Source organism: Mastigoproctus giganteus, chromosome 14 (assembly GCF_048544385.1).
Source record: "Mastigoproctus giganteus isolate SK-2022 chromosome 14, ASM4854438v1, whole genome shotgun sequence".
Lineage (NCBI taxonomy): Eukaryota > Metazoa > Arthropoda > Arachnida > Uropygi > Thelyphonidae > Mastigoproctus > Mastigoproctus giganteus.
The window spans coordinates 94,878,530-94,888,055 of record NC_143588.1 but is presented as its reverse complement, the minus strand read 5'-3'; the positions used below and the strand labels follow the sequence as shown (position 1 = coordinate 94,888,055).

At 35.8% G+C, this 9,526-nt stretch overlaps 1 non-coding gene across 1 annotated transcript; it reads right to left on the bottom strand.

The window, feature by feature from the left end:
• Window positions 1-8,337: 8,337 nt before the first annotated feature.
• Window positions 8,338-8,410, bottom strand: TRNAV-AAC (transfer RNA valine (anticodon AAC)). The gene has a single exon. It is a non-coding gene; the product is annotated as a tRNA-Val (tRNA).
• Between the last annotated feature and the right edge of the window lie 1,116 nt (window positions 8,411-9,526).

Sequence of the window (9,526 nt, the reverse complement as noted above, 5' to 3'; positions counted from 1 at the left end):
GATTCCCATGATGCAGTTTGTCCGGATACGGAAGTTTGATGTTACTTAAATTTCAAATTGATGAGTTAAACACTGTATGGTAAATACGATGTTCACAATATACACCGATGAGCCAAAACATTATGACCACCTACCTAACATGATGTTGGTCCTCCATGTGCAGCCAAAACAGCTCATACCCGGTGAGGCATGGACACTACAAGATTTCTAAATGTATCTTGTGGTATCTGGTACCAACATGTAACCAGCAGATCCTTTAACTCCTGTAAGGTCCATGGTGGAGACACCGCAGATTGGAGTTGCTGTTCCAACACAAACCACAGATGCTCGATGGGATTGATGTCTGGGGAATTTGGAGGCTAGGGCAATACCTGGAAGTCTTCCTCATGGTCTGCGAACCAGTCTTGAACAATCCAGGTGGTGTGGCATGGCGCACTGCCCTGCTGAACAATGGCACAGCCAGAGGGGTGGACCGTTGCCATGAAAGGGTGTACCTGGTCAGCAATGATGTTTAGATAGGTGGTAGACAGAGTGCCGGACCCAGGGTATCCCAGCAGAACATTGCCTAAAGCATGACCACCACCAACACCGTCTTATTTTCGTCCCACAGTGCATTCAGGCGGCATCACTTCCCCAGGTAAACGATGTGCACATACCTGGCCATCCACATGGTGCAACAGGAAATGTGATTCATCGGACCAGGTGACCTTCTTCCAATCACTCAAGGTTCAATTGTGATGCTCGCGTGCCCACTGTAGGCACTGTCATGGTGAACCATGGTTAGCATGCACATTTGGAGCGGCCTGCAGCTATACAGTCCCATTTTTCAGCAGGGTTCAATGTACTATGTGTTGTGACACATTATTCCCATTACCAGCATTCCAATTACCAACGAGTTGCAACACAGTCGCCCTTCTGTTGTCATGTACCATCTGGGAGAGCCTTCGCTCACCTCGAGCATTGATGAGCCATGGTTGTCCAGCACCTGGCCGGCAGTTTGTGGGTTTTCCCCTCCTCAGACCACTTTCGGTAGGTACCAACCACGGCTGACCATGAGCATCCCACCAGCCATGCCGTTTCAGATATGCTCTGACCCAGTCGTCTGGCCATTACAATTTAGACTTTGTCAAACTCGCTTAATTCTGCTGCCTTTCCCATCTGAAGAACAAGAGTAACACTGATTAACGAAGCTAAGTATCAGGTGTTTTTATACCGTGTCCCGACCCGACCCCTAGTTCACCTGCAGTTGCTTCGATTTGCATAATGACTTGCTGGTCATAATGTTTTGGCTCATCGGTGTATATATACTGATGAGCCAAAATATTATGATCTTGTAGCATCCGTGCCTTGACAGGTATGAGCTGTTTTGGCTGCACGTGGAGGACCAACGTCATATTAGGCAGGTGGTCATAATGTTTTGGCTCATTGGTGTATATAGATAATGCAAGAAAAATTTGCTTGCATTATCTTCCAATATTACATTCTTATACAAATTCTCACAAATTTTTCTAAATTGTGCCATTTGTTAATTCTTACTTATAGCCACCTATTATCAATCTAAGTTACACTGTAAGTGCTTATTTTAATTTTATTACTATTTTACTTCTTATTTTACTTTAATTACTTATGTTTTACAAATAACACTGCATTGGGACTATGTTGTCCATATTTTTATGTAAGTTTTGCTGCTTTACCCTCCTATTTACTCTCACTTATTTTAAAATTTCCTTTTCTTCCACAAATATGGACAAGTATAGAAACACAGTTTTTGATACATGATCAGGAGTAGTCCTCTGATGAAATACCTGATTATATATTGTTTGTTTGTTTGTTTGTCTTTTTGTTTTTTTAGGAGCATTAGCAACTAAGGCCATATTGCTCCGGAATATGTGGTGGTCATTCCCTGACCTTTCCGCATCCTCCGTATTTGGTGGTGACGGGCTCGAACCCCGGTCTAATCAAGAAGCGTGTGCTACGCACTGCTGCTCCTTCCCACCTGGCTACGGAGGCACCTGATTATATATCAATATTTATTTAAGCTTGCATCAAATTTTAAATTTTGTAATTTTCTTCCCCCCCCCCACTTTTAGACCTTTAAGTAAATTATCCCACCCTTATCTGATGCTTGTTATTACTTCATAAATTAAACTACTCATTTTTCCTTTACAGTTCCCTTCTCTATAATTGGTTATTCAATTCAGCCTATAATTTTATTTAATTCATTATATCATATAGGATATTCACATTCTTTCACTCTTTCTCACACCTTCAATATTTCCAATTTCTGCTATCCTTCTCCTATTAGTTTTGGCATTTTGTGTAATTTATGTCTCATCTTCTTGCTTTTCATTAAATTTATTACTTCTACCTCGCACACACATATATATATATATATATATATCTGTGATATGCAAAAATGTATATATGAATTTAAGAATAAATTATAAGATTATTATAAAATGATTATAATAGTATAAATAAATTAACCAGAACAGATTAATGCCATCTATATAAGAGATTGAACATTACATCAGTCTGTATATTATTTAATATAGTCTAAGTAATTTATCTATTTGGAGGAGGCTAATATGTAAGATACTGAATCTATGTGGAAGTACGGTTACAAATAATGCAGGTTAACGTGCAGAAGACGAAAGACGTAACAACCCAAGAAACATATAATAGTCTATGCCGGCACCAATGAGCCAGATAGCTACGTTAATTATGGTTGATGCATTGAGAGGGTTAGCCCTAGAAGAAGTCCCTTTCAATGTATCTTTTTACCATAATTAACATTTTTAATCTTTTAATTTTAATTGTAATTTACTTTGCTTTGTATTACATATATGTTTTCAGGAATGGCCATTGGTGCCGGCATAGGCTATTATATGTTTCTTGGGTTGTTATGTCTTTCGTCTTCTGCAAGTTAACCTGCATTATTTGTAACCGTACTTCCATGTAGATTCAGTATCTTACATATTAGCCTCCTCTAAATTACTTAGACTATATTAAATATATATATATATATCATATTGTGAGGAAGGTTATAGAATGATAATCATATTATGATATATACTTAGACGGATCTATGGAAAATGCATAGTATATGTACAAAAGGAAAATATATATAATTTATCGTTGTATACCCACAGTTCGGGTGACTTCGTCTGGGGTAAACCACCCAAATTGAAAGTAAAATAGCGATAAAGGGTCACAGCGATGTTTCTGTGATGGCACTATGGCAAAATCACTTTGATGTTGAATAACCAGTAACATAACATATAATAGAATTTGGGGGTATTCTTTTTTTTGAATTATATAAACTAACATTTTAAGAAAGTTATTTTAAAATACTACATAGTGCACATTGATCATCGTTGACCTGACAGAGAATGTGAAATGTTAGTTTAGAAATTAGAGTAAGAATAAGGCACATTTACTGTATCTAAGCAGATGAACTACGTGTAGCCCACACGGTGTTCACAAATTTTTAACACCATATACTGTGTTCAAAACTTTTTAACACAGTATGAGCTACATGTGGTTCGTCTGCTTGGATACGGCAAACATTTAACCCCAGGGGCTCACATCCAGTGAGTATAGGCTTGGCACACCCAGAGCTGGCTGGATATCATCATTCGTCTTTTTCTTGGTGTCTTGGTGACTCCTCTCCCCCTCTCTCTGTCTGTCTCTGTCTCTCTCTCTCTCTCTCTCTCTCTCTCTCGGTAATTCAGAATTGTTTTTTGGCTGGTGCAGCATAAGCCTCAGCCTTCCTTTCCCCATATGGTTAATAATAATATGTCTTATCTTTACTCTAATTTCTAAATGTGGTTTGTATGCTTGGATACAGTAAATATGCTTTATCTGTAACTCTAATTTCTAAACTAACATTCCACGTTCTCTGTCGGGTCAACAATGCACACTATATAGTATTTAAAAATAACTCTTAAAATATATGTTAGTTTATATAATTCAAATTTATAATTTAGTTTAGTATTCAAAATTATAATACTTCAAAATTCTATCATATGTTATATTATTGGTTATTCAACCTCAAAATTGATTTTGCCATAGTGCATATTGGTCATCACAGAAACAGAGAACCCCTTATTGTTGTTTTACTTTCGATTTGAGGCGCCTCCGTAGCCAGGTGGGTAGGAGTAGTGCATAGCACACACTTCCTGATTAGACCGGAGTTCGAGCCCGTGGCCACCATATACGGAGCATGCGGAAAGGTCAGGGAATGACCACTGCATATCCCTGGAGCAATATGGCCTTAGTTGCTAATGCTCCTAAAAATCAAATAACAACAACTTTCGATTTGAGTGGTTGACCCCAGACGAAATCGCCCGAATTGTAGGTATACAATGATAAGTTATGTATATTTTCCTTTTATGTATACAGTAAACTATGCGTTTTCTGTAGATCCGTCTGGGTATATACGTAATATGATTATCATTCTATAATTTTTCTCACAATACGATATGCATTATGGACGTATTGTATCCATTGCCACCACAATAGCACTAGTTCATATATTCAGTACCTTAAAGTCAGTGTATTAATGATTAACTACCATACTACTTATTTAATATATATATATATATACATATACACACATATATATATATATATATAAACACACATATATATATATATTGGCAGTGGCACGTTATCCTATAGGTAAAAAAAGACATCGCCTGGGGCCCCAAAATCGCTGTTTCAAAAACTTCATTGGTGTTTTTTAATAATAATTTTAAGTGATTTTTATCGGAAACTGAACTTTCTTCCTGCCAAGGTCAATGAACTTTACTTGAAGATTAATTTGAAAATTACGGTTTTTTTTTTCAAAAATGGTTTTACCGATTTTGATGAAATTTTATATTTAGTTCTTCCTTAAATAGTTGAGTTAATTAAAAAAATAATAAAGACTGCCTTTTATGTTTTTTTGTTAGCGCATCGGCTTCTGTGGCCATAATGCACCTCCCAAAGTTTTTGCATTATTGACTCTGATCCAAGCGGGATTGGAACCCAAGACCTTTGGGTTGCCAGGCAGGCACTTTATCCACCCGGCTAGCCCGGTCGGCAACTTTTATATAACCGGCGCCTCTGGCGTCCTTATGTATAAAGGGTTAAGGCAGTACAGTAGCGGGGAGAAGGTAAGGTAGCCACGATCTTATCAACCAGTCTTGAGTAAATATCCAAGCAGAACTGAAGTGCAACGGAATAATTCGGCAGTTTTTGATTTTCATGAGTGTATGAAACCTAACTGAACGAGTCGCCTCCGTAGCCAGGTGGGATGAAGCAGCAGTGCGTAGCACGCGCTTCTTGATTAGACCGGGGTTCGAGTCCGTCACTACCGGATGCGGAAAGGTCAGGGAATGACCACCGCATATTCCCGGAGCAATATGGCCTTAGTCGCTAATCGCGACATGCGACAGTCGCTTAGCCGCATCAATTTTTAATGTTGATGCGGCCCCCAAATTCCATTGTGCCTTGGTCCCGTGAAGATATAACCTGCCACTGTGTGTTGGCTATTATTATTATTATTAGCCATATGGTGCAAGGAACTGAGGCTTTGGGATACTGTCTTTATTGCTATAAGTATGTCCCAGTAGATTACACAGGATCTGATCAGTTGCATGATTTTTACGATGTTATGTAATTTAATGGGTAAAAGCATAAAGAGTTTTCATCCAGCATAAATAATAATTAGAAGTGACGAATATTCTGCAGCCTTGCTGCTACCTCTGTCACATGTGCTGTTCTGAAATTTTAAATGTATGCTACAAAAAAATAGCGTCATGTTCCTCGACCTACATTTTAAACACATTCACATTTTATGTTCTCCGCATCATAAACGTTCAGCATGCGGATCAATATGGTTCCTAAGTATATTACCGTTGATCGTACGAAATGTGATGGATCACGCCAAAGCAGTTGTGCTCCTGTTTACTATCATTCCCTTTCATATTCACGCGAGCGATATCCTTACTTTTCTACTGTTTACCGAAGCTACACCACGAACTCTGCCAGTTCTACGAATTATACCTCTGTATTCTAAGATTGTTACTATGCAGATGCTGAAGGGCACATTTTGAACAACTACTGTACTTCCAGAGTAGAAATACCTCGCCAACTACAACAGGAAAAATTAAAATTGCAATCGGTCTAAGTTGTGAAATTACTAGTACAGAGCTCGTTACTATATTACTCATTATTTTCTTTAAAACAACGGCTCCTAAAATATGGTCCGCTATCTCATTACAGATAGACCATTGCAAGTTGCGATAAGCAGAAAAAGAAAAATCTTATAGCCTGTAATTTATTTATTTTATAACATCAGACTTGAGTCCTCTTTTTAAGTCGTCAGACTTAATTGAGATTTAATAGTGTTCTCTATTGGGGATGCGTTACTTATTCGAAATATAACGAACAGGCAATTCGTTGCGAAGGCATTCACAATATGCGATGTAAATAAAACGATGCCATGTAATTAAATTCAGTTGAGTTATTATTATATACAGTATAGACTTCATGCAATGCACTAACTTGTATGTCTAGTAAATTTTCCGTAGTCTCAGGCTTTAATACGAATACCAACACAGATGCGAAAACCAATTCTAACTGAGTTTTAAATTCGCCATTAAAAATAAAAAATTTAAAAAGTTTGTCACCAAAATTTATCTACAAACTGCGGGACTGCATATATTGTAAATTTATTTATTTTTTAATTTATTATTTTATTTACTTGTTTTTTTGGTTAGTGAACTGTGAAGTCTTTTGGTCCAGGGAAATGATCCATGAGCTGAGAATGTTTAGGAACCCTTGATGAACCATTCATAGGCAGAATTGCAATGCCTGCAATGTTCCTATGCATACATATTGTACTGTGTACACAAAACTTAAAAGCAAAATACACTAATGTGATACCAATTAAATTGTTATTTTTATTATTTACTTTTTTATATATATTTGTTTAATACTGTATATATAAAAATATATATTCTTAATATAAATATATATACTGAAAGACTCAGCAAGCAAGAAAAGGTATTAAATTATTAAACTGGGTTATGGATCCGGTACCATCGTTGTTATCATTATTATTTTTATGTTTTAATAAAAATAAGTATATATATATATATATATATATATATACACACTTATTTTTATTATTATTTTTTCTGACGCTGTATAAGTTTACTTGCTTCCTAGCATCATTTTGCCACTACAAATACGAATACCAACACAGATGCGAATACCAATTCTAATGTCAATGCTAATATGAATAGTAATATAAATACTAATATTAGTATTTAACTATTTAATAGTTAGCTATTTAACTTTTAACTGTTTCACTATTTAAACATAACTATTTTAACTTCTCTTTGGTGACACTCCGATTTCTAGGCAAGATTATATATCTCTTTTGGGGATTACCCTGACTTCTAATCTCTCTTGGCACAAGCACATTACAAATATTGCTTCCTCTGCATCTAAAAAACTTGGTTTTCTCTTTCGCTCTCGGCGTTACTTTTCTTCAAAACAGCTGCTCACTCTGTACAAATCGCAAATCCGCCCTACCCTGGAATATTATTCTCACATTTGGGGCGGTGCCCCCAAAACCTCTCTCAGGCTTCTAGATTCCATTCAGAAGAGGGCAGTAATTTCCTAAAAATTACAGTCTACAGAAGTTCAAGTCAAATGTCAAAAATATCTTCTTTCGTCTTCTCAACCTTCAACCCAAGCACGGTACTAAGTACTATAGGTTCTAATACCTCTCGTGTTTGGGGTTTTCATAAAAATAAATTTAAAAAAAGTTAAACAGTGATCCTGTTTACCGATGTTTTATGTTTGTTATATATCATATTGGAATGCATATATATTTTTAAAAAATCTTGTCACCAAACATTAACAAGGCGAAAACTAGCATATATGCATTCTAGTAATAATATTACACAAGATTGTTATAGTCAAACGTTATTCAAAATCATTTAGAAACTTATGCTTTGATTTGTAAGATCTCTCTAATTTTACAAACTGATTTTAATATTCTGCTATGAATATCGTAAAATGCACAATTATTATTATTATTACCAGCTATATGGTGCAAGGAAGCCCAAGGCTTATTGCTGCACCAGCCAAAAAAAAAAAAAAAATAAATAAATAAATAATATTTGCCGAGAGACAGAGAAAAAGATGATGATAGATTTGTACCTACAAACATTGATGAGCATTAGCACGTGGTTAGAATATTAAACATAATACAGCTTATGCGAATACATATGCTTATATGACAATTTACTTTGTTAAAAAGCAAAATACATAAACAACTGGTTCCGCCTGGGATCGAACCAGGGCCCATTCGCGTGTTAAGCGAATATGATAACCACTACACCACGGAACCTAGACAAGATTGGTTTATATTATTTCTTTATATTTTATTTATTTATATCTTTGTTTAAATTTTAAAATGCAATTATATTTCATATAAAATACTGTAATTATATTTTAAATAAAATACTGTATTTTTTAAAGGAAATAATAATAAATATTAATTTTAGCATATAATATAATGCGTAAACCTTTGTACATCACAATTCAAAACTCACAGCTTAAAACAAAATAATAAAATAAAAGGAAAAGAGAACGATTAAACGTAATTTACATATATTTTTATGAAAAATGTTCATGGTGAACTTTATTATTTTACAATTATGAATTTTAAGATATATTCTTTGATTTCTCCTGGCGTTTTTTAAGTGATAATTTTTTTATTGTATTGATATGACACTATGATGTGGTTACAAAGGAACTGGATGCAAAATATAATTTTGATATCATATACTTGGATTTCAGAAAAGCTTTTGACACTGTTGCGCATGGAAGACTACTGTACAAATTGGAGTAGAATGGTATTAAGGATAAGTTGCTACAATCGATAAAAGGGTGAGTTGAGTGGGAGAAGACAGAGGGTGGTAATCAATGGCTGCAGCTCTTCGTGGACTAATGTTATTAGTGGAGTTCCACATGGTTCGGTTTTGGCTCAATGTCGTTTTGTATATTTATCAATGATATTGATGAAGTTATATCAGGCTTAGTGTCGAAGTTTGCAGATGATATAAAGGTTGGCAGGGTTGTTATTGACAGTGGGCTACTGCAACAGGATCTAGAAAATTTGGGCAGATGGGCTGAGAAGTGGCAACTGAATTTAACATTGACAAATACATATGGGTAGAAGTAACCCCGGAGGAACATGCCAACTGTTTGGTACTACACTTAGGGTGGTAGAAAATGAAAAAGATCTGGGAGTAATTGTGTAGTCAGATATAAAGGTTTCTGATCATTGCAGACAGGCTGCAAGAGCAAGTCATGGGGTTTTGTCAATGATATACAGAAATTTTGCTAGCAGGGAAAAGGAGGTGATTATTCCTTTGTATAAGGCAATCGTCAGGCCACGCCTTGAGTACAGGTCTGAAGGCCTCATTTTAGGAAGATGTAGATTTGCTTGAGCGTGTACAGA